We start from the raw sequence: 7076 nt of genomic DNA, 5'->3' as shown, positions 1-7076 counted from the left end.
TACCAGCTTGATTTTTCATTATGTTCCTTTCAATGTTATAATACATATTTATACATGCTGAAGTATCCAATACCATGGACCTAAAACCATCCCGTCCAAAACCATGGACCGAAAACCATTGTGTCCCAAAAACATGTGCGAAAATCATGCACAAAACCATAGGTGGGTCCGCCCAACCTAACATAGGGTCCAAAAAGTGGGGTTACAGGTACTCCTCAAACCCCCTGTGACCTCCCCCCCCAACCCCGGGTTAACTATGTGGGCTAGTCATGGAAAGAATATAACACAACCCAACAATGATATCTTATTGAACTCCTCTTAAATAGTGTATCGGATATGAATATCAGAGGTGAGTGTATTAACGGAGATCGGAGATTGGAGGGAGATGATTATCGAAGATCAGAGGGAGATGATTATCGGAGGTTGGAAGGAATGGTTATCGAAAAATTGGTGGAGTGCCATATCAGAATATCGGCGGGATATGAATATCACTTATAGGAGATTGGAGTTTTTAAAAGCTTGTTGAGTTGAAAATCTTCGATCATCGATACTCAGGAGTGGAAGGAATGATGTGGGAGGTGGGTCCTTCCAAATACTCATAGCTTATAATATATAAATGAATTGCAGCCACTTGGTATGAGGTTTGAAACTTTTGGATATCGAGGATTCTTAGGAATTCCTCCGATATATATATATATATATATATATATATATATATATATATATAACTCTTGTTAATAAAATATCTCCATTGCTTTATGATACAGGGCTATGGCCTATAGCCACTTTACAATAGATCTTGGTCTTGGGGGCTATTTTCATAATTAATCAAATTGATTAAAAATTAAAATAAAACTAATATTTACAAATAAAAGTTTGTTATTTGCAAACGAATAAGTTTATAAAACAAAAGCAATGTACATTTTATACATTTAGTAGGCTAAGGAAGTGAAAATGTCCAATCTTCATTTAAGCACCATTTGCAAACCAAACAACCAAATGAGATCAAACAAGTTTTGATAGGAAGAAAAAAACAGATCAAACTCATTGAAGAAATCCAAACTCAAAAAATTAGGAAGCGACATGACGAAGATTAAATCAAAGGGTCCCCATAATGAGAATTAAGTGAATAATGGGGGGTTGTGTTTTTACCGCAACATAATCTTAATTAATAAAGGAGTTTAAATTTGTAAGCATATAATATGCTTAGCCTTCCCTCAAGGGATATATACTTGAGGATATGATAGTCTATTTCATCCCAGGGTATGGTAGCATTTCACTTATAATCCCATTTTTTTCTTCATCTGGCTGCTCATTAGGGAGGAAAAATCTTATCTTTCCATTGATAGCTTCATTCCTTTCCTCTTTACTCCAATGTATCCCTTTTGGAGGGGTAGTGATAGTACTTATTGAGTCCTCATCAATATATATTATCAACCCTTTAACTGCATTGATTACTTCTTGGCCCTTAGGATGGTGTAGGTTCAAGGAAACTCTAAGGCAACATCATCATCATATCCTTTAAGTTTCCCAAAGAACCCTAGCTAGTAATAGTTTTCTAGGATGGCCATGACCTTAGGATTCTGATGAATATGAGGGGTATGAATTGGTTCTCTCTTGTTGAATCCTACCCTCATTGTATGACACAACTTGCACAAGTTTTGAAAATATATTTTTCAATGAAATAATGTTTTTGTTCTGCTATAGGAATTAGGGTTTTCCTGTGGCAATAGGGAATTTTGTAGCTAAGGGAAATGCATAGCTTCCAAATAATTCTTTTAAAAATAACTTGTCGCTCCATACTTTAAAACATTCTACATATTTGACGACAAAATATTGACTAATTGTTCCTCTGTAAATTCATACCCTTGACACAGAAAACATGTTGACTAAAAATTTCAAGTAATTAAGCAACAATCTCGGTGACAAATGTGGGTGAGGCAATGGCAGGATCTTTGACTTACAATCTTTTGAGGAAACCTCCATTCCTCAGCTTTTTCAGGGCTTCTATGAGTGTTTTCAGTGATGTTTTGTGTCCTACGGTAGAACCCTTTGTATCTTGTAGATTGTTACATATCGGCTCCCATAGCTTGGATTTTTTCAACCCGATGTCCCATAACCTTCTCCTAGTGGAAGACTTTGTCAAGGATTTTCAATACTTGGGTGCATGTAGAAAATGGAATGAAAATAGGTGGTGAGATGAAGTTGATCCTGAGGTTAAGTGAAGATATTGTTAGGTGGTGGATGGGAGAAAAATTAGTGCATAGTAGTTGAACTAGCCATCATCTACCTATGTTGGTCTTAGTTCCCTCATACTCCAACTTTACATCATAATTAGTAAGAGAAAATGGTCTAATTTTTAAATTATCCCCTGATTTTGTCTTACTCACCTCCTCACACATGGGAACAACTTTTAGACTGAGTTGAGTTTTCTACCACAATTGTCTAGGACCTCTACTAGTCTATCTAGCTATAAAACTAATTTTATTTTTGCACTCATAATGTTTCCTAATGCTTCAAATGAATTTGAAGGGTAAGTGTAAGAGATCCTCATACCTGATGTTTTACCTTTTCATGATGTTAGAGGTTGCTATGATGTATTTGCATGTGTTCTCATGATGTTTCTTCTTGAACAAATAATCTTGTAGCAGTCTATAGGAAATATTGCAGCTAATTAGGTCCATTTTTAGAGTTGAAATGGGTGTCTTCACTGCTAATGTTGATCTAGAGATATAGGAATTTGTTGCATGCTATGATTTTTAATACTGGAGACTTGAGCCTGTAGGATTTCTACATGATGCTATAGGAATGTGTAGTCTCCTATAGTAGCCACAAAGATCCCTCATGCTCATAAAAATATTATTCTGAAACATCAAGGGGTATTGATAATTCAAGGAGGAGTTGATGATCGTGATGGAGAAGCTTATGATTTTGGTTGTGATGGAAAAACAAGGAATTTGAGTTGTTGCAGAATTAGAATGGTGAACAATGGAGAAAAAACTGGGATGTAATGCATATTTATGGAATAGCTAGTTGTTAGGATGATCCGAACTTAAACAAGAATGCGACAACTTACAGATATAATCATAAACACAGAGATGTAGTAGAAAAACACTTCATTTCATTAAAAGAAAAATCATAAACTATGCTTACAAATAGAATGGAAATAAGATATCTCCAGCGTTGGTATCTTATCTCTAAGAATAGATGTGGTGGCTACATGCCTCTGAACTGAGTTATAATGGGGCTCAATGATCCAAAATGGATTTTGGATAGACTTCTAAGTCTAAGTGTTCCTCACAGAGTAAAATGAAAGTCCAAGGATGCTCTTGGAAATAGCCCCATTGCGTAGATCTTTTCATTCTGAATCTACTACAACTTGAATGGGATAAAATGGACTTTGGATGAAGAAGTTATCGCAAAAAGAAGTTTGCCTTTGTCCTTTGAAAAGGAGGAAAATTCTTATATAAATGGGACTTAATGGGAAAATGTGTTTTTTAACATAAAAACCCTTAGAACCCACCACATGGCATTATTTTATCGCATCGCAATAAATAAAGGGAAAATAGGTGCAAAGTCCCTTTAGCGGACCCGACGGATTTATAAATCAAACAAGTACAACTTTTGAATTCTGAAACGAAGGTTGTAAGTGGTATTTCGGGTGGGCCTCCAAGCATTAAGCGGTATTGGATGGGCTTCACTCGATTCCATACACTGACTGATGCTTGGTACAGCGGAGGAGATAGGAAACCTTCGAGTGGTTAAACCACGTGCAAGTTACGTGCCTGAAATGGACTGTCAGCCATCGGATTAGTGATCGTGGATCAACGGCCAGGATCTGATCGGTGGATCAGTGATCAACATGACCAAAGGGAAGACCCCTGGGTCGTAGCGAATGCGATATGCGATAGTGATCTGCGGCGTGTGATCTCAGCCATCGGATCAGAAATGAGATCAACGACCAGGATTAAATCGGCGGTTGGGAGATCGGTGATCCCCGACACAAAGGGTCGATGCGATAGCGATATGCGATGCGATCTCGACCTTCCGATCAGGGGTCAAATCAATGAACCAGATTAAATCGACAATCGGCGATCGGCGATCACCGATAGTAGGGCTAATGTGATTGCGATTGCGATAAGCGATTAAGGGCCGGACCCAATGGGAATTATAAGCCCGATTGCATAATATTTGAAATCCAGAAATTCATATTTTCAATGTATTCCCCGTGTAAATGGGTTTTTGGCCATTTGGCCATGCACTGATGCAATTGTGATATTACGTTGGATTGTGGACCCAAAAGGGATTATAGACCTGATTTCATAACTTTTGAAGTCTGGATTTACGGGATTTCTTTATATTTTTTATGTATTGAGGTTTTTAGACCTCCCACCTAAGCAATAGCGATAAGTGATATTTGGACAGACCCGATAGGTTTATAGGGCTAATTCCATAATATTTGAAGTCCGGGCTAAAGGACCATGATGTGTTTTGCGTGTGTTTCCTGTGTATTTATGTTATTTGGCTGACACGGCCAGAGGAAGGCAAAATGACTGGATTTCCTTGCCCACCTGTTCTTTTCCATTTGTAAACGGATTCTTGTGAGGAAACAATCGGGTTCTTCAATGATGGAGGATTGTAATCGATGCATGATAAAAACATAGAGAGCACAAGTGTTGAAGGTAGTTGAAGGTTTTCGAGGGAGTTGGAGGGTTGAAAAAGGTTGCTGGAAGTTTATTGAGAGTCTTTTGGAGGTCAAGCGGACTACAGAGGCACATAGAGGCCGAGAGAGAGAGCTCAGAGAAGCTAGAGCTGAAGAGCCAGAGCCAGAGCCAGAGCCAGACCCAGAGCTAGAGCCAGAGCCAGAGCCAGAGCCAGAGCCAGAGCCAGAGCCAAGAGCTAGAGCCAGAGCCAGAGCGAGAACCGAGAGCCAGAGCCAGAGCCAGAGCCAGAAAGTTGGAGAGCTTCAGAGCCAGGGATAAGATGGTGTTCTAAGCCCATTGTGGTCAATGTAAACCAGTGGAGTTGAGCATGGAGATTGTAAAAGGACTTTTCCATAATCCCAGAGAGCCTAGTCGAGTTGACTAGAGCTCAAGGAGACATAGCCCAAGAGTTTTGGGTGAACTCCATATTATATTGTTCTTATGTGTTATTTCTTATTGTTGCATTGCATTTGCTTCTTATTTTCTATTATATTTATTGTTATATTTATTTTATATTAGCATAAGCAAGTGAACTTAAAGCACTTAACAGTTAAAAAAAACACAAGCATACACCATATTTCAAGCATTATTAATTCCGCAATTGGTTAATCACTAGATCTTAGGAATATTTAAGCTTTGGAAGTGGGAGAGGTTCTTGTAAGCTCACAAGAAGCCTTTAGTGCCCCATTTTCAGATCACTCAAGGGCCTTTTTATTATTGAAAAATAAGAGAAAACCCTAAACAACTAAAACCCTAACCCGAGGAGATGTAACACCAAGTGTTTATGGGCCCCGTTGGGGTTAGTTGGGCAGCCAACTTCCTGGGGTCGTAACTTGGTCATATTATCTATGTTTGACGCATATGATTCCTCATTGGAAAGATCTCTCCAAGGACTACAACTCTCGATGCAATTTTCATGGCAATCGTTGGAAGAAGTTTGCCAAAAAAAACGTTGTTTAGGGCCTCAAAACGGCTCTGAAAGTTCAGGACCCGAAAAACTGCCAAAAATAGTAAATTGTGCTACAATTAAGGAAACTGAAAAACTAAAAGAAACAATGGTGAGGGTCCAAGTGGAATAGGCGGGTGGCCAGCAATATACACCTGGATCAGTCCTCCCCCCTTAGGAAGCAAAGGTCCCCATTTCGTTGAGTTCCTCCATGAGATTAGGAAACTTTTGTTGAACTTGGTCCTTAGTGAGCCATTTGCCTTGGTGAAGGAGTTGGCCTACTTTGACAACTCGATATAGTTGTGTCCTCTGTTCCCAAGTTTTCTTGATCTATGTGTCCATGATTTGATCAGTTGTGGCCTGTTCCATGCAGTCCAGGTTGAGCTCTGCTAGTGTGAGTTGTTCCATAATGTCAGATGTGTCCAACAATGGTGGAAAGTATGGCCGAAGGTAATCTACATTGAACATTGGTTGCAGACCAAGGAACAGTGGGATTCTGAGCTCGAAGGCATTGTCACTGACAGCCTTTGTTATGGTGCATGGCCCATATCTGAGTGGGAAAAGCTTACGGTGGGGTCCAGCGAGGTGCTCATTCTATAAATATAGCCATACTTTTTCGCCCACTTGGAACTTGTGAAACACTCGATGTTGATCATGGTGTTGCTTGTACTTAGAATTAGCTCTGTCTAATATATCATAGGCTTGTTGGTGGATGTGTTGAATGTGCTCAATGAAGTTGTTAGCCCTTTCAGCTTCAGACTGCACATGAGCCGAATCTACTTGAGTGGTTGCAAATGGTATGGCCACGTCAATGGGGCATAATGGTTGAAATCCCAACCCTACTTGAAAGGGGTTGTGGCATGTTGAGCCGTGGAGAGCTCTGTTGTAGCTGTGTTGGACATAAGGGAGACTTTCATCCCATGTGTGTGGATGCTTTGAGTTGTACATGTGCAGAATGTGTACAATCATCCTGTTGACAACCTTTGTTTGGCCATCAGTTTGGGGATGGAAAGTCATGGACTTAGTAATTTTTGTATCCAGCATTGATGAGAGACTTAACCAAAATGCACTCGGGAATCTTCGATCGTGATCTAAGATAATGGACTATGGTATCCCAAAGTGTACCCACGCTCACTCAAAGAAGAGCTTAGTAGTGGCTTTTGTTGTGATACTCTTCTTGTAGGCCGCCATGATGGCCATCTTAGAGAATCTATCGACGACCACGAAAATGCAATCATTTTCATGCTTAGTAGAAAGAAGGCCTGACATATAATCCATGGAGACAGATTCCCAAGGCCTACTAGGAGTAGGTAGAGGAGTATACAGGCCTTGCTTCTTGATGGTTGGTTTGGAAATGGTGCAAGCGATGCAGGATGTAATGTACTTCCCAACATCTTGACGAAGTTTAAACCAATAAAAATACTTAT

This window comes from Pinus tabuliformis, chromosome 9 (genome assembly GCF_031772625.1).
Source record: "Pinus tabuliformis cultivar Carrire ecotype Pingquan chromosome 9, CPIR1, whole genome shotgun sequence".
NCBI classification, from domain to species: Eukaryota; Viridiplantae; Streptophyta; class Pinopsida; order Pinales; family Pinaceae; genus Pinus; species Pinus tabuliformis.
Note: the sequence above shows the minus strand (reverse complement) of the source record.